The sequence below is a fragment of the Pleurodeles waltl genome, chromosome 4_2 (assembly GCF_031143425.1).
Source record: "Pleurodeles waltl isolate 20211129_DDA chromosome 4_2, aPleWal1.hap1.20221129, whole genome shotgun sequence".
Classification (NCBI taxonomy): Eukaryota; Metazoa; Chordata; class Amphibia; order Caudata; family Salamandridae; genus Pleurodeles; species Pleurodeles waltl.
In genome coordinates, this window is record NC_090443.1 from 606803212 (window position 1) to 606821732 (window position 18521).

The 18521-nt window shown below is 50.1% G+C and overlaps 1 protein-coding gene across 7 annotated transcripts in view; it reads left to right on the forward strand.

Annotated features, from left to right (window-relative positions):
• The window catches only part of LOC138293127 (putative ferric-chelate reductase 1), a 264364-nt gene that overhangs the window by 18549 nt on the left and 227294 nt on the right, over window positions 1–18521 (forward strand). The window contains exon 1 of one of the 7 annotated variants that reach the window (XM_069232156.1): window positions 9389–9554. The exons of the other annotated variants lie outside the window; for them this stretch is intronic. The gene's annotated coding sequence lies outside the window, so the exon portion shown is untranslated. Of the gene's footprint in view, window positions 1–9388; window positions 9555–18521 lie in introns of those variants that run through there. 7 annotated transcript variants of the gene reach the window in all.

Genomic DNA, 18521 nt, shown 5'->3' on the forward strand with positions numbered 1-18521 from the left:
AGGAAGTGTTTTGATGAAGTAGAGTGTCTACCTCAGAAGTGTCTGAGTTGGTAGTGGCAGAGGCCCTTTTTAAATACCCAAATGTGCATTTGAAGTGGGGGAGACTTCAATGAGTGGCTTAGAAGTGCACAAGATCCCCTTTCAGTTCAATCCTGTCTGCCAGGGTCCCAGTAGGGGGTGTGGCAGTCCTTTGTGTGAGGGCAGGCTACTGTCCTTTGACATGTAAGTGTCAGGCCCTCCACCCTCCCAGACCAGGAAGACTCATTCAAGATGTAGATGTATGCAAGTGAGGCTGAGTATCCTATGTTTGGGGTGTGTCTGAGTGAATGCACAATGGAGCTGTCAACTGAACCCAGTCAGACGTGGATTGTAAGGCACAGAAGGATTTAAGTGCAGAGAAATGCTCACTTTCTAAAATAGTAATATTACATCCAACTTCACCAGTCAGCAGGATTGTGTATCACCATTCTGGTTATACTAAATATGACCTACCTACTTCTTTCAGATCAGCAGCTACCACTCAAACGGTATATGAGGGTAGCCCCAATTTTAGCCTATGAAGGGAGCAGGCCTCACAGCAGTGTAAAAATGAATTTAGGAGTTTTACACTACCAGGACATTTCCTGCCTTTTGCCTACACAGCACCCTGCACTATGGGTTACTTAGGGCATACCTAAGGGGTGATCTATATGTAGAAAAAGGGGAGTTTTAGGCTTGGCAAGTACTTTTAAAAGCCAAGTCGAATTGGCAGTGAAACTGCACACACAGGCCTTGCAATGGCAGGCCTGAGACCAGGGTAGGGGACTACTTAAGTGGGTGGCACAATCAGTGCTGCAGGCCCACTAGTAGCATTTAATCTACGGGCCCTGGGCACATGTAGTGTACCTTACTAGGGACTTATAAGTAAATTAAATAATCCATTGGGTATGATCCAATTTCATCATGTTTAAAAGGAGCGAGCAAGTGCACTTCAGTGGTAAAGTGCGCAGAGTCTAAAAACCAGCAAAAACAGTATCCAGAAAGTGGAGGGAGGCAGGCATACAGTTAGGGGTGACCACCCTAAGGCTGTCAGGTATAACATGTGTCCCCCCCAGCTGAAAGTGGGGAGAGCTACCCAACCTCCTGGGAGCTCCCATTGCTAAGGTGGAAGTATCTGGAGAGACCATCAGCTTTGGCGTGGACATCCCCGGGTGATGCTCCACCGCAAAGTCCATCCCTGTAGGGAAATGGACCACCTCAAGAGTTTAGGATTCTCGCCCCTCATTTGCATGAGCCATCTGAAGGGCCTGGGGTCTGTCTGAACCCGGAAGTGAGTACCAAACAGGTATGGTCTCAGCTTCTTCAGTGCCCAGACCACAGCAAATGGTTCTCTCTCAATAGCACTCCACCTCTGTTCCCGTGGTAATAGTCTTCTGCTAATAAAGACTACTGGTTGGTCTAGGCCCTCCTCATTTAGCTGTGCTAGAACAGCCCCTGTGCCATGCTCTGAAGCGCCTGTCTGCACAATAAATTCCTAGGAGTAGTCAGGGACCTTGAGCACGGGGCCGTGGACATGGTTTCCTTCAGGGAATCAAAGGCTTTCAGACAAGCCTCTGTCCAATTAACCAACCTAGGTTGCTTTTTGGAAGTAAGTTCTGTCAAAGGTGTCACAATGGATCCATAGCACTTGACAAACCTACGGTAGTATCCAGTGAGACCTAAAAAGCTCTCACTTTATCTGTGTTCTAGGTGGTTGCCAGGCCTTGGTAGTCTCAATCTTGGCCTGGAGTGGCTGCACCTTGCCACCACCTACTAGGTGTCCCAAGTACACTACGGAACCATACCCAATCTGGCACATACTAGCCTTGATGGTCAGGCCTGCCTGTTGCAGAGCCTGAAGCACCTCGTTGAGGTGGAGCAGCTGGAACTATAGACGGCTATGTCATCTAGGTAGGCTGCGCAGAAGGCTTCCTTGACAGCTAGGACCTCATTAACCAACCGTTGGAAGGTAGCGGGGGCATTATTCAACCCAAAGGGCATCACCCGGAATTGGTAATGGCCCTCAGGTGTGGAAAATGCAGATCTCTCTTTAGCCCCCCCAGTCAAGGTGATCCGCCAGTACCCTGATGTGAGATCAAAAGTATTTTGAGGAATTTGGCAGCGCCTAGTCTGTCTACGAGCTCATCAGCTCGGCGGATGGGGTGAGCATCAGTCTGTGTGACTGAGCTGAGATCCCGGTAGTCCACACAGAACCGGAGTTCTGGCTTGGCACCGGGTGCAGCAGCCCTGGGTACCAGCACCACAGGGCTGGCACAGGGACTGCTGCACTTCTCAATAGCCCCTAGGCCAGCATCTTGGCAACTTCCTCCTTGATGCTGGCCTTCATCTTATCTGACAACCTGTAAATTTTGTTCATTACAGGGGGACTGTCTCCCGGGTCAATATCGTGGACCCACAGTTTGGTGAGTCCAGGAGTAAGGGAAAATAGGAAAGAGAACTGCTCCAATAACTTATAGCAGTCTCCTCTCTGATCTAGAGTCAGGGAGTCAGAGAGATTAACACCCTCCACTGACTCATCACCTTCTTTGGCAGAGAGGAGGTTGGGGAGAGGTTCACTCTCCTCTTCCATGCCCTCATCTGTCACAAGGAGCATACTGACCTCAGACCTCTCAAAATGAGGCTTTAGTCGGTTGTGGTGGAGAACCCTTAGGGATGTCTAGGGGTCTTGACGTCCACTAGGCAAGTGGCCTCCCCCTTCCGCTCCTTGATCTCAAATGGGCCAGTCCAGCGGTCATGGAGAGCTCTGGGCTCTACTGGCTCCATTACCCAAACCTTTTTTCCAGGTGAGAATTCGACCAGAGGGGCCTTCCGGTCATACCACTCCTTCATCACCTCTTGACTGGCCTCAAGGTTACTTTTGACCTGCTTCCAGAAGCGTTGGGTTTGGTTGCAGAGGGCCAGCATGTAGCTGATCACATCCTGGGGAGGTGTCTTGGGAGCTTTCTCCCAGCCCTCTTTTACTATGCTTAGTGGTCCCCTGACAGGGTGACCATAGAGAAGCTCAAGGGGGCTGAACCCCACCCCTTTCTGGGGCACCTCCCTATAAGCAAAGAGAAGGCATGGCAAGAGGACGTCCCACTTACACCTCATGGCCTCAGGTAAGCCAGTGGTCATGCCTTTGAGGGCCTTGTTGCATCTCTCAACAAGCCCATTGGATTGAGGATGATAAGGGGTGGTAAACCGGTAGGTCACCCCACACTCATCCCACATGGACTTCATCTACGCTGACATGAAGTTTGTGCCTCTGTCAGACACAACCTCCTTTGGGAACCCTACACAGGTAAATATTCTTATCAGGGCTCTGGTCACCACCGGTGCAGTCACTGTTCTCAGAGGGACTGCCTCTGGATAGTGAGTGGCATGGTCCACCAAAACCAGGATAAACCATTTTCCCAAAACAGTTTTGGGGTCCAAGGTGTAGGAGGCTGGCCTGGCTTATAGTGGGTACCTTGTGGTACTTACAGCTTGTGCCAGGTCCAGTTATCCCTTATTAGTAGGATAGAGCTGTTCTAGCAGCTTAGGCTGATAGAGGTAGCTATAGCAGAGCAGCTTAGGCTGAACTAGAAGACATGCAAAGCTCCTACTATACCACTTATATCATATAGCACTATATCACAAGAAAACACAATACTAAGAGTTACTAAAAATAAAGGTACTTTATTTTAGTGACAATATGCCAAAAGTATCCCAGAGGATATACTCCCTTAGGAGGTAAGTAATATACACCAAATGTATACACACAAACTAAAATCAGGTAAGTAACAGTTAGAAAAGTAGTGCAAACAATGTAGAATCACAATAGAATGCAATAGGAAGGAATAGGCCTAGGGGCAACACAAACCATATTCTCCAAAAGTGGAATGCGAACCACAAATGGACCCCAGGCCTGGTGTAGTGTGTAGAGGGTCGCTGGGAGTGTAAGAAAACACTAAGGGTTTCCAAGATACCCAACCCCAAGACCCTGAAAAGTAGGAGTAAAGTCACCCTTCTACTCCAGAAAGACAGTAAAGTTGAGATAGGGGATTCTGCAAGGACAACAACTGACTGCAAAACACTGAAGACGGATTCCTGGCCCTGAGGACCTGTAAAGGAAGGGACCAAGTCCAAGGGTCACGCAAGTGTCCAGGGGGGGGCAGGAGCCCACGAAACCCCGGATGAAGGTGCAAAAGGGCTGCCTCTGGGTGGAAGAAGCCGAAGATTCTGCAACAACGGAAGGTGCCAGGAACTTCTCCTTTGGTCAGAAGATGTCCCACGGCGTGCTGGAGGATGCAGAGTTGTTTCCATGCAGAAAGACTGCAAAAGAAGCCTTGCTAGCTGCAAGAGTCGCGGTTGAGGATTTTGGGTGCTGCTAGAGCCCAGGAAGGACCAGGAGGTCGCCCCTTGAAGGAGGAGACAGAGGGGGCACTCAGCAATAAGGCGAGCCCACGCAGAAGCAGGCAGCACCCGCAGAAGCACCTGAGCAGACACTTAGAAGATCTGAGGACAAAGGAGGGTTCCAAGACGTCCGAGTCCAACTCAGTGAGTTGGGCAATGCAGGACGGAGTGCTGGGGACCTGGGCTAGGCTGTGCACAAAGGAAGTCTGTCAGCAGTGCAAAGAAGCCCGAGCTGCTGCAGTTCACGCAGTACACAGGATTACTGTTTGGCGTCAGGAGGCAAGGACTTACCTCCACCAAATTTGGACAGAAGGGCCACTGGACTGTCGAAGACACTTGGACCCAGCTCCTGTGTTCCAGGGACCATGGTCATCAGGATGAGAGGGGACCCAGAGGACCGATGATGCAGAGGTTTGGTGCCTGCGTTGGCAGGGGGAAGATTCCGTCGACCCACTGGAGATTTCTTCTTGGCTTCCAGTGCAGAGTGAAGGCAGAAAGCCCTCAGAGCAAGCACCATCAGGAAACAGTCGAGAAAGACGTCAGGATGAGGCGCTACAATGTTGCTCGTAGTCTTCTTGCTACTTTGTTGCGGTTATGCAGGCATCCTAGAGCAGTCAGCGGTGGATCCTTGGCAGAAGTTGAAGACGGAAGTGCAGAGGAACTCTGGTGAGCTCTTGCATTTGTTATCTGGTGAGATACCCCCAGGAGAGACCCTAAATAGCCCACAGAGGAGGATTGGCTACTGAGAAAGGTAAGCACCTATCAGGAGGGATCTCTGATGTCACCTGCTGGCACTGGCCACTCAGAGCTGTCCATTGTGCCCTCACACCTCTGCATCCAAGATGGCAGAGGTCTGGGACACAGTGGAGGAGCTCTGGGCCCCTCCCCTGGGAGGTGCTGGCCAGGGGAGTGGTCACTCTCCTTTCCTTTGTCCAGTTTCACACCAGAGCAGGGCTGGGGGATCCCTGAACTGGTGTAGGCTGGCTTATGCAGAGAGGGCACCATCTGTGCCCTTCAAAGCATTTCCAGAGACCAGGAGAGGCCACTCCTCCCAGGCCCTTCACACCTATTTCCAAAGGGAGAGGGTGTAATACCCTCTGTCAGAGGAAATCCTTTGTTCTGCCTTCCTGGGACCAGGCTGCCCAGGCCCCAGGAGGGCAGAAACCTGTCTGAGGGGTTGGCAGCAGCAGTAGCTGCAGTGGAGACCCTGGAAAGTTAGTTTGGCAGTACCCGGGCTCTATGCTGGAGACCCGGGGATGCATGGAATTGTCCCCCCAATACCAGAATGGTATTGGGTTGACAATTCCGTCATCCTAGACATGTTACATCGCCATGTTCGGAGTTACCATTGTGATGCTACATATAGGTATTGACCTATATGTAGTGCACGTGTGTAATGGTGTCCCGCACTCACAAAGTCTGTGGAATTTGCCCTGAACAATGTGGGCGCACCTTGGCTAGTGCCAGGGTGCCCACACACTAAGTAACTTTGCACCTAACCTTCACCAAGTGAGGGTTAGACATATAGGTGACTTATAAGTTACTTAAGTGCAGTGTAAAATGGCGGTGAAATAACGTGGATGTTATTTCACTCAGGCAGCAGTGGCAGTCCTGTGTAAGAATTGTCTGGGCTCCCTATAGGTGGCAAAAGAAATGCTGCAGCCCATAGGGATCTCCTGAACCCCAATACCCTGGGTACCTAGGTACCATATACAAGGGAATTATAAGGGTGTTCCAGTATGCCAATGAGATTTGCTAAAATTAGTCACTAGCCTGCAGTGACAATTTTAAAAGCAGACAGAGTATAAACACTGAGGTTCTGGTTAGCAGAGCCTCGTGATACAGTTAGGCACCACACAGGGAACACATATAGGCTAAAACTATGAGCACTGGGGTTCTGGCTAGCAGGGTCCCAGTGACACATATCAAATACACTGACAATTAGGGTTTCCACTATGAGCACTGGGGTCCTGGCTAGCAAGATCCCAGTGAGACTGTAAAAACACTCTGACATATACTCACAAACAGGCCAAAAGTGGGGGTAACAAGGCTAGAAAGAGGCTACCTTCCTACACAAGGGACCAATGACGTTGATGCCCACCCTTTCAAAGGGAGTGACAACGACGGGGTGTGGGATCAGGGTGGCCTTATGCCTTTTTCCCATTCTCCCACCATCCTGGCAGGTAGGGCAGACCCTGAAGAAATGATCTGAGGCTACTCCCATTCTAGGCCAATGAAAGTGGGTGGCAAGCCTGGCAAAGGTCCTGTCTTGGCCCAAATGTCCTGCCAGGGGGATGTCGTGAGTCAGACCCAGTAGGAAGGCCTGGTAACACTGGGGTACCACCAACACACATGCTGCCCCAATGGCTGGAGCCTTAGGCTCACTCTAAAGGAGATCATTCTCCCAGTAGATATGGTGATCACCAGAGGCTTCACCAGCTACCTGGGCTGCAGCCTATTGCCTGAGACCCTCAAGGGTGGGGCATTCTTTCTGCGCCTTGCAGAATTCTGCTCTGGTTGGCTCACCCTCTACTCGCCAGCCAGCAAGTTCAGGCAGGTTGCCCAGGTCAGCAATATCCTCTCCGGTTGGCTCAGGGGCTTCCTCCTCTGGACCCCTTCCACCACCGTGGGAATATCTGAGGTGGGTTTCCCGTGCCTCTTGCCCTTCCTCTGTGCAGCTGTCTGGGCCATTGTTCCAGGCTCCAGACGCCCTTGACTCCCTTCCTAGCAGCCATGAACCTTGTGGTCATGCAGACTCACTCAGGTAAACCTAACATCTCCAGGTGGGATCTGAGCTCTACCTCTTTCCAGGCAGTATGCTCAAGATCATTGCCTAACAGACAATCTACAGGCATGGCAGGACTCACTGCTACTTTCAGAGAAACAAAGACCCCTCCCACTCAAAGGGAACCAGAGCCACCGGTAGGGGACTCTCGCGATTGTCAGGGACTATGACGTGGTGGAATGTATTATGGACTATCTGCTCTGCTGACACCGGCTGGCTCTTGACAGTAGTTATACTGGCTCCTGTGTCCCGCAGAGCCTCCACCCTTTGCCCATCAATGGTGACCCACTGCCTGTACTTGGAAGTATTGGCAGGCATGTGTGCTTTGGTACCATCTCCTTATCTCCCAGGAATACTAGGGACACTTCTATCTGCCCCCCCCCAAAGCTAACTGGGACTGTCTCTTCCCCGAGCGCTACACTAGCCAACCCAGGTGTCCAGTGGTAGGCTGAGCTCTCTTGGAACACTGAGAGTCACTCTTAGAGTATCCATGCTGGTAGCACTTCTATCTGGTTGCTATCTTTTTATCGAAGTACCCTGGTTTCTTCCCAAACTTAGATGAGGAATGGTTACCATCCCCCCCCGTTGGGAATGATTTTGGGGGCCTTTTGAGAGTTCCTTATCTTTAAGTTTTTCTACCCCCTCTTTCTTCTGTTGGGAACCCTGACCACCTTTGTGGGTGTCCCACCCCCCAGATACCTTTTTGGACACTCTGGTGCTAACCCAGCGGTCTGCCTCCTCAGCAAGCTTCCTAGGATCAGTCAGCTTACTGTCTACTAAGTGCTGGCGCAACTCTGTAAAACAAATACTGAGCATATGCTCTCTCAGAATCAAATCATATAATCCTTTGTAATCATTTACTTTGCTGCCCTGCACCCATCCATTTAGTGCCTTGTTGGGAAAATCAAAACAGTCTACCCAAGTCTGTGTGGAAAGCTTGCTGCTGTCCCTAAATCTTTGACGGTATTTTTCAGGAATCAGCCCAAACTTGGCCAGTAAAGTGGCTTTCATGGGTGCATACACATTCTGATCATGTGGATCTAGTATAAGGAGTGTGTCCCTCCCCACTACTGGTACATAAAACCACAAGGCCGCCCCCATAACTACTCAGGGATCCCATGAGTCCTTAGTGCAACTTCATAGGCAGCCAACCGCTTATCAATGTCATCTCCCACCACATAACTTGGCACCACATTCTTGGGTATACAAACCTTTTTCCCCCCGACAGGTCATAAATGATGCTGCCATCATCACTGCTGGACTCAGGCTGTCTTGCCTTGATCTCCAGCTCCTTGAGCCTCAGTTCATGAGCCAATAAAAGTTTATTTTCAGCCAAGGCTCTCTCAGCTGCTTTTGCTTCTCTTTCTGCACTCCCCTCCTCCTGTGGAGCTTCAATTTTTAACCTTGCTATTTGCAATTGGAATTCTCTCTCCTCTCTCCTTTCCTCTGCTGTCAGGCCCTGATCAGAGGCACTGCTCCCTGGTTTGGCAGGGGGCACAATCACAATGGTAACATCCTCCACTAATGTCAATAAATTCTCTGAGAGGTCATCCTCTGGACCATCCTCCTCAACATTCTCCTCAGAATGGGGTTCTGCCCAGGCCATCATCACCATTTGGAATTCCTCCTTTCTGGAGGCCTTCTGGGTGGGTACTCCCATATCCCTGCAGAACCCCTTTAACTGTTTAACAGTGTAGGTCTCCAGCATGACCAGATCAAAATCTTCATCTCCTGCTTGTGGCCCAGCCAGAGACATGCTGAATGAGGATTTTGGTTAAAAAACGTCAGATGGAAAACTAAATTGCAGAAAAAAATTAAAAAATCATGTTGACCTTCAACTGTGGGTAGGTAGTAAACACTTAGCTATTGTATGTCACTGCACAAATATGAGTTCTAGCCTCACCGCTGATCACCAATGTCAGAAATGGGGTCTTTGGTTGGCAGTCAGGTTACCCCTGTCCAAGCAACGACACTCACTCATCTGGTAAAATGCAGGTCAAAACAATTAAGATGCAATAAATATATGATGAGATGTCACTGTAAAAGTGATGTAAAGTGTCTTTAGTCTTTTAAAAGCAATAAATGTCTCTTTCAGGTACAAAGTACCTGGTCTGCGTTCAAAATCTCCGCAGAGAACCGCAGAGGAGGAGATGCATGGAAAACAAGAAGGTGTGCGTTGATTTCTCAGGCCACACCCGGTGATGCGTCATTTAGTTTTCAAGCAGGAAAGGCTTTGCGTCAATTTCTGGCACTTGGTCGTGGATCCTCTTCGGGTTGCAGGTTTTTCCCACACCCGGGGATGATGCGTGGATTTCCCTCGCTGACAGAACGAAGTTACAGGGGCTGTGTCGATACGGTGAGTGTTGTGTGGAAATTTCTACCGCATGGCAGGCGCTGTGTCGATTCCTCTCTGGAAGTCAGCTGTGTCGTTCCAGCTCAGCTGTGTGTCAATCAGGGGGGCTGTGCGTAGAATTTCCAGTTGCTACACTGGTGTTGCGTCGATCTTCTTGTTGCGAAGTCAGGTGCATCGTTCCGGTTTGGTGTGCAGTGAATTTTTCACCGCGATACAGGCTGTGCGTCGTTTCTGGCAGGCTGTGCGTTGACTTTCGCCGCACAAGGAATCCTTCTTGTAGAGATGAAGTCTTTTTGGTCTTGAGACTTCAGGGAACATGTGGCAAGCTCTATCCAAGCTTCCTTGGAGAGAACTTCTCAGCATAGCCAGAGAGCAGCAAGGCAGCATGGCAACAGCAAGGCAGCAGTCCTTCACAGAAAGCAGTTGGGCAGCCAGGCAGTTCTTCTGGGCAGGTTGCAGGTTCTGGTTCAGGTTCTCTTCTCCAGGAAGTGTCTTGATGAAGTAGAGTGTCTACCTCAGAAGTGCCTGAGTTGGTAGGGGCAGAGGCCCTGTTTAAATACCCAAATATGCCTTTGAAGTGGGAGACTTCAAAGAGTGGCTTAGAAGTGCACAACAATCCCTTTCAGTTCAATCCTGTCTGCTAGGGTCCCAGTGGGGGTTGTGGCAGTCCTTTGTGTGAGGGCAGGCTACTGTCCTTTGACATGCAAGTGGCAGACCCATTCAAAATGCAGATGTATGCAAGTGAGGCTGAGTATCTTGTGTTTGGGGTGTGTCTGAGTGAATGCACAAGGTAGCTGTCAACTGAACCCAGCCAGACGTGGATTGTAAGGCACAGAAGGATTTAAATGCAGAGAAATGCTCACTTTCTAAAAGTGGCATTTCTAAAATAGTAATATTAAATCCAACTCCACCAGTCAGCAGGATTTTGTATCACCAGTCTGGCCATAATAAATATGACCCTCCTACTCCTTTCAGATCCAAACTGTATATGAGGGTTAGCCCCAATGTTAGCCTATGAAGGGAGTAGGCCTCAAAGCAGTGTAAAAACGAATTTAGGAGTTTTACACCACCAGGACATGTAAACTACACAAGTACATGTCCTGCCTTTTGCCTTCACAGCACCCTGCCCTATGGGTTACCTAGGGCATACCTTAGGGGTGACCTGTAGAAAAAGGGGAGTTTTAAGCTTGGCAAGTACTTTTAAAGGCCAAGTTGAATTGGCAGTGAAACTGCACACACAGGCCTTGCAATGGCAGGTCTGAGACCAGGGTAAGGGACTACATACGTGGGTGGCACAATCAGTACTGCAGGCCCACTAGTAGCATTTAATCTACAGGCCATGGACACATATAGTGCACTATACTAGGGATTTATAAGTAAATTATATAATCCAATTGGGTATGATCCATGTTTTTTTTTTAAAAACTTTGTTTAATGTTTTTTTTCAGTGATTTAATAATCCTTGATACATGTGTAAGCCCTCCTTTACATGCCATATTTTCAATCCTGTTTAATACAATCAGACCATACTTAATACCTTAGTCATTGTGATACTCTGCCAGTCTGTATACAGTCCATCTACTTGTGCATGTCATTACACAACTTGCTTAATCTTGTTTCCGGCTTCCATCAGTGCATTGGATATTCCCATGTAAACTATAAACTAATTTAGCTACAAAGTGACAATAACAAAACTACTTAAACAAACTATGCGCAGGGAGGATAACCTGTTGCAAATTAGGATCAGGCCTTACCAGAATATCTAGTTCACTCTTCCGGTAGGTTCCTCCTAGGTGTCCTCCCATCCCCTATTGGGGTTTATGGTGTATCCTGTTCCGACAGGGTCCCCTTACATCCCAAAGGGCAAGCACACATCCTATCCATGATTATTAGCGGCCGGCAGCCACCTCCAGGATCCACCCTGTACATGAGGATAATGAAGCCACTCTAGTGTATACTCAACACGTGCCTGCGAACTCCCACCCGCCCCATCAACCATCCCCCCAGACCCCCTCCAATTGTGCTACGTCTTCCCTGAGCTCCGCGCCCCCACCTCTCGTCGCCGGGTCTCCCAGGCCTCCAATATTTCTGTCCACAGCAGAGCTCTAGGTTGCATCTGAATACCCCGTGCTTCATCTCTTTGCAGCGCCTGTAATTCGGCCTGTGCCCACACCGACACGTCCCTTCTCCAATCCTCCAATTGTGGACCCATCTGAGACTTCCAGGCCATTGCTATTCGGCGCCTGAACAAAACCAGGGCAAGGTCCAAAAACCTACTACCCACTCTCCTGGAGGCTGGCCTCGTATGTAATCCCAATAAACAAAAGAAGGGATTCAGGTCCAGCCGTGCACCCAGAGTCCCTCCCGAGTCTTCTAGCACTCCCATCCAGCCTCTCTGTATGTTGGGGCATTCCCATACCATATGAAGGAATTCCGGGTTTACTGTTTTACACCGAGGGCAGCCCCTGGGTCCGCCCCCATATATTACTCTGAGTCTATGCGGGGTGAGGTACGTTCTGTGGACATAGTTGTATTGGATATATCAGAAACACGTGTTCCTAGAGACTTTCCGGGGGTATGCTAGCACTCTCTGCCATTCTTCATCCGTCAATTCTCTGCCTCCTGTCTCCTCCCATTTCGTCCAGAGTGTCTGTAAGGATGTCAGTGTAGCATCGGTTAGGGCCCTGTAAAGTTTGATGACCAAGTGGCTGTCCTCCCCTACCATCAATAGTAGATGTAATATAGCATGTGTCTCTGGCTCTGTGTAACTATGGGCCATAATCTCTGCACAGCTAGGACCATTGTCTGGTACATCAGGAACTGTCCCCCTGGTCCTCCTCCACTAATCCCGTAAAGGGGCGCAGAGCCCCCTCACACAAAAGATCTCCTAACGTCGATACTCCTGCCTGGGTCCAAGCCCTAACCCAGCTTTTCATAAAGGTACGGGCCGATACTCCCAACGGCACGCTAGTCAATGGTAGGCCACAGCCACTCCAGTGTGCTTCAAGCAACTCTTCCAACAGGACAGGGCCACCGTCAGCAGGCTACTCCGCCCAGGAAGAAGGCTCCTGGTGCCCAACAAGCCCGCCTGTAGGCTTTATTTCACATCCAGCCGCATTCAAGCCCGTCCGGTGCATCCCTGACAACCATCTAGCCACCCACTGAAGTTGGCAAGACAGATAATATAGTTCGAAGTCTGGAACCGCCAGCCCTCCCTCCAATGCGGGTCGGCATAGAGTAGAGAGCGGCATCCACTGATGGCCCCCATCCCACAGGAGCTCCTCGGTATAGTCACTGGTAAGTTGGTAAAGTAGTATAGTAGGCGGGGTAACATGACCATTTTAGACAATGCCACTCGGGCCATCATTGGGAGTCTTAGGGAGCGCCAGAACATCGCAGAGAATCGGAGAGATCGGAGGACTGCACTGAGGTTTCCCTCACGTAGATCACCCAGATCGTGGAAGATCTGAATGCCCAAATATCTGTATGCATATGCATCCAACGCCCTCAGACAGTGGGAAAGCATATGTCTTCCTCCTGTTTACCCTAAGAACTGACTGGACTCCAAATTCCTCAAGCAGTGCGAGTGCCCAGAGGATCCCAGATGTGCCATTCCGCAAATAAATCAACAGATCATCTGCGTAAAGTGAGATGATGTGTTCCTCGTGTCCCCCCACCACTCCGCTACCTCGCCCCTCCATTCGAAAATGCGCTGCCAGGGGGTCAATAGCAATTGCAAACAGAAAGGGTGAAGGGGGGCAGCCCTGCCTGGTGCCGTGGCATATTGGCTAAGTTTCCGACACTACTCCCCCCACCCGCACTCTCGCCGTCGGGTGATGATACAGAAGCTCAACCCATCTGTTAGAAATGGGGTCTTTGGTTGACAGTCAGGTTACCCCGTGTTCAAGCAAGGACCCTCACTCTAGTCAGGGTAAAAGAGAATCACCCTCAGCTAACCCCTGCTTACCCCCTTGGTAGCTTGGTAGCTTGGCAGAGCAGTAGGCTTAACCTCAGAGTGCTAGATGTAAAGTATTTGTACCAACACACACAGTAACTTAATGAAAACACTACAAAATGACACAACACCAGTTTAGAAAAATAGGAAATATTTATCTAAACAAAACAAGACCAAAACGACAAACATCCGACATACACAAGTCAAGTTATGAATTTTTAGAGATTAAACTCAAAAATAGTGCTTAGAAACAAAAATGCTTCGATGAGCTGTTAACACGGCGTCGTGACGGAGTCGTTCCCAACAAGCCGCCACCAGCGGCACCGGACACGGAGTTGTGTAGACCCCCAAGTACAGTACCTTTGGTGAAGAGTGAAAACAAGCCGATGCGCGAAGTCGGGGATCGCGGCGTCTGTGCGAAACGTTGAATCTGTGCTCTTCGAGCGGTGTCGGTCACGACGTGGTGCAGCGACTTCCACGGAGTCGTGGACTTCAGCGGGGCTGCAGCGGCATCTGGCCTGTGGAGAGCGTCGCGTTCCAGTGGAGGTCACGGCGTTGGGTGCAGGCGGCGTTACCAGATTCAGCAGTGGCATCGGTCCGGAGTCGTCCGAAGTCGATTTCTTTGGATTTCCACCAGCTTTCCTTTCAAGGGCCCAGGGACTGGATACGGCACCACTTGTCGGGGTAGGAGTCTCTCCAGAGACTCCAGGTGCTGGCAGAGAGAAGTCTTTGCTGTCCCTGAGACTTTAAACAACAGGAGACAAGCTCTAACTCAAGCCCTCAGAGATTTCTTCACAAGATGGAAGGCACACAAAGTCCAGTCTTTGTCCTCTTACTCTGGCAGAAGCAGCACTACAGGAAAGCTCCACAAAGCACAGTCACAGGCAGGGCAGCACTTCTTCCTCAGCTATCAGCTCTTCTCCAGGCAGAGGTTCCTCTTGGTTCCAGAAGTGTTTCTCAAGTCTGTAGATTTGGGTGCCCTTCTTATACCCATTTTAGTCTTTGAAGTCACCTTTCTTCAAAGGGGGACTCACACCTACTTGTGAAATCCTGCCTTGCCCAGTCAAGGCCTCAGACACACACCAGGGGGTTGGAACCGGCATTGTCAGAGGCAGGCACAGTCCTTTCAGATGAGAGTGACCACTCCACCCCTCCCTCCTAGCAGAGATGGCTAATCAGGAAATGCAGGTTACACCCCAGCCCCCTTTGTGTCACTGTCTAGTGCGAGGTGAAAAACAACCCAACTGTCAAACTGACCCAGACAGGGAATCCACAAACAAGGCAGAGTCACAGAATGGTTTAAGCAAGAAAATGCTCACTTTCTAAAAGTGGCATTTTCAAACGCACAATCTTAAAATCAACTTTACTAAAAGATGTATTTTTAAATTGTGAGTTCAGGGACCCCAAACTCCACATGGCCATCTACTCTCTAGGGGAATCTACACTTTAATCATATTTAAAGGTAGCCCCCATGTTATCCTATGAGAGAGACAGGCCTTGCAACAGTGAAAAACGAAGTTGGCAGTATTTCACTGTCAGGACATATAAACCACATTACTATATGTCCTACCTTATCCATACACTGCACCCTGCCCTTGGGGCTACCTAGGGCCTACCTTAGGGGTGCCTTACATGTGAGAAAAGGGAAGGTTTAGGCCTGGCAAGTGAGTACACTTGCCAAGTCGAATTTACAGTGTAAAAATACACACAGAGACACTGCAGTGGCAGGTCTGAGACATGATTACCGGGTTACTTGTGTAACTTGTGTGGGTGGCACAACCAGTGCTGCAGGCCCACTAGTAACATTTGATTTACAGGCCCTAGGCACCTCTAGTGCACTTTACTAGGGACTTAACAGTAAAACAAATATGCCAATCATGGATAAACCAATTACATACAATATACACAGAGAGCATATGCACTTTAGCACTGGTTAGCAGTGGTAAAGTGCTCAGAGTTCAAAAGCCAACAGCAACAGGTCAGAAAAAATAGGAGGCAGGAGGCAAAAAGATAGAGGATGACCCTGCATAAGTAAAAAAGTCCAACACCATCTTATCCAGCTCTCCAGCCCCATTCTGGCCATCACTTCATGGAGATAATCCCACCTCAGTGAGTCAAATGCATTTTCAAGATCTACTGATAGGAGCACAGCTTCGGGGTGCTGTTCCTCATGTGGTAGGTGTAAAAGCATGAACAGCCGTCTTAGTTTCCCTGCGAGGTATTTTGATCGGGCACAAAACCGCTCTGGTCCTCGGATATGAGTTGGAGAATATGATGTTACAGCCTATTAGCCAGAGCTTTACTAAGAATTTTAAAGTTGCAATTCAGCAAGGACACAGGACGTAAATCTGTCACCAATGCCTCATCTGATTTGGTCTTGGGTAGAGGAACCACCAACGCCTTACGCAGAGTACCTGGTAGGGTGCCTGCCTCATATGCCTCAGTATAGAGGTCAACCAGCACCGGGGCCAAGAGGTCCACGTATGTCTAGTAGAACTCCATAGGGAGTCCGTCCGTGCCCGATGTTTTGCCCGCGGCTAATTGTGTAATAGCAGTTTTCACCTCATCCAGGGTGAGTGGCTCTCCCAGAGGACTCCGGTCCTCCGGCCTAAGGGTGACCAATGGAAGTGACCGCAGGTGGCACTCCAGCGACTGCTGTAGATTGTCCTCAGGTTCCTATAAAGGGACTTATAATAGGATTTAAAAGCATCACTTATCCCAGATGGAGCATGGACTTGATCCCCGGTCATCCCCTGCACACCTGTGATCGGAGCGTCCTCCCCCTCAGGTCGCACCAACCAAGCCAGCAGCCTGCCCGATCTGCCCTCCTCCACCTGTACAGATGCCATGTGCCTCAGATAATCATGGCACTGTAACCTTTCCAGTGTTTGGTGGAACGATGCCCTTGCTTTGAGGAGCCAGTTCTGTGCCATTGGGTCCTTGCCCTGCTCAACCTCCCTGTCATGAGTTCCTTTTCTAGCTGGTTCAATTCACGGACCAGGGTCCGTCTAATCCCCACTGATTGTCCCATACAATGACCCCTTGTCACCACCTTGGGTGTCTCCCATTCCGTACAGCGTGACCCCGTGGAACCCTTATTGATCCTGATATGTTCCCGAAGGTGAGCCCAGAGCTCCTCCCTGTACACTGGGTCCTCTAGGGCCCTTGGTTGGAGCCTCCATGTTGGAATAGGTGCCTCTGCCCCTGCCCTCCCCATGTGATAAGTAACGAGCTGTGGTCTGATAGAGTACGGCCCAAATACTCGGATTGGGCTATCTCGTGGGTAATGGAGCAAGAACACATCACACTGTCTATTCTTGTATGTAGGCGATGAAGCCCTAAATAAAAGGAATAATCTCTGGTTTGGGAGTGTTGGACTCACCACACGTCCTCCAATCCCCAGTGCCTCGACCAGTCCTTGAGGTTCTCCACCATTTTGTGTGCTGTCCAATCCGATTTCCAAAATGCAATTAAAGTCCCCCTGATCACGAAACGGCCCCCCTGTGCTAATTGCCCAGAGAGTGGCCACCAAAAGGGAGTCTGTCCCTGGTTAGGTGTGTACACACAGCTCACTACTATAAGCCTGCCCTGTAGCCTGTCCTCCACTATTACGTATCTGCCGTCCTGGTCCAAGTCTATGGAGAGGGGCTCAAATGGGACCCCAGCTCTAACCCAGATCAGGGCACCCCTTGCGAACACCAAATGTGCAGCAGCAAAGAGTTGCCCCCTCCATCTGTGCCTCAGTTTATCCACCTCCCCTGCTGCAAGGTGTGTTTTCCTGGAGCAGTGCTATATGTACCCCCCTCCTCTTTAAGTAAGATAAGATCTTTTGGCGTTTAACAGGGGACCCCATCCCCCGACATTCCAAGTTACCAGCTTGTAATCCATCACTGGATGGTTGCTAAACCACGAAGGAGCATCAGTCCCCCCCCCCCCCGGTGACAGTAATTTCTCATCCCTATCCCACATCCCGCAAGTGCCACTAGTGCTAATTCCAAGGCAACTGATCTCCTGCACATTTGCTATAACAAAAACATCGAACCCCAACTCCCACTTCCCAGGGCAAGACCGCAACAGGCGGTTGTCCAGCATGTGCTCAACAAACAAAACAGAATTGTTAAGTCATGTAGAGTTCTCGCCATTGGGTGGTAATTGGCCGAGAATCCAGGAAGGGGGAGCCATGATTACCGTGGGCCCCTAGTCAAGCCGCAGCCCTAGAGGAGAGTCCCGTGCCCTTCCCCTAGAACTTATTACAAGTCATCTGCTGTTTGGGGAGTCACTCTTTGAGCCTCATCAGACTGGTGGGAATCTGAATCCGTTGAGTGAGTTCTCTGGTCTGAGTAACCTCCGCTAGCCTCTTCGGCTGTGGTTTCCGGTTTTAGTGATGCCACTGCCTCCAAGGTGGAGCGTCTGTCCAGGTCTCTCTCTGCTGGTGTTGGCCTCGTTCCTGGGCGGGATCTGTTCCGCTGTCTCCTTTCATCCCTGCGTCTTCATCGATGCAACGTTCCCGGTGGAGCACCAGTGTCCCCTTCTGCTTTATGAGCCTCCAGCCACTCCCAGGCCTCCTCCTGTGACTCAAAGAACGTACTGTAGTCCTCCTGAATCACTCTCATCCTAGCTGGGAATAAGAGTGAATATTGAATACCCTCATCTCTCATGGCCCTTTTCTCCGCCATGTAAGTAGCTTCAGCTGTAAAGTCCAGGAAGAGGGTCACTGATCCATTGTCCACTCTGAAGGGACCTGCTTCTCTGGCTCGCAGTAGCAGGATGTGTCTGTTCCTATAGTGAAGCAATTTGGCTACTACCGTTAGAGGAGGCAGTCCAGGTGCGGCCGGTCTCGACGGTACTTGGTGGGCTCTCTCCAAGGCAAAGAAAGAGGTGAGCAGTCCCGGAGTGACTTCCTGCCTCATCCATCTCTCAAGAAAGGCCACTGCATCCATCCCCTCAGCTCCTTCTGGCAGCCCAATGATGCGCATGTTATTTCTCCAATTTCGGCCTTCAGCATCTTCGGCCTG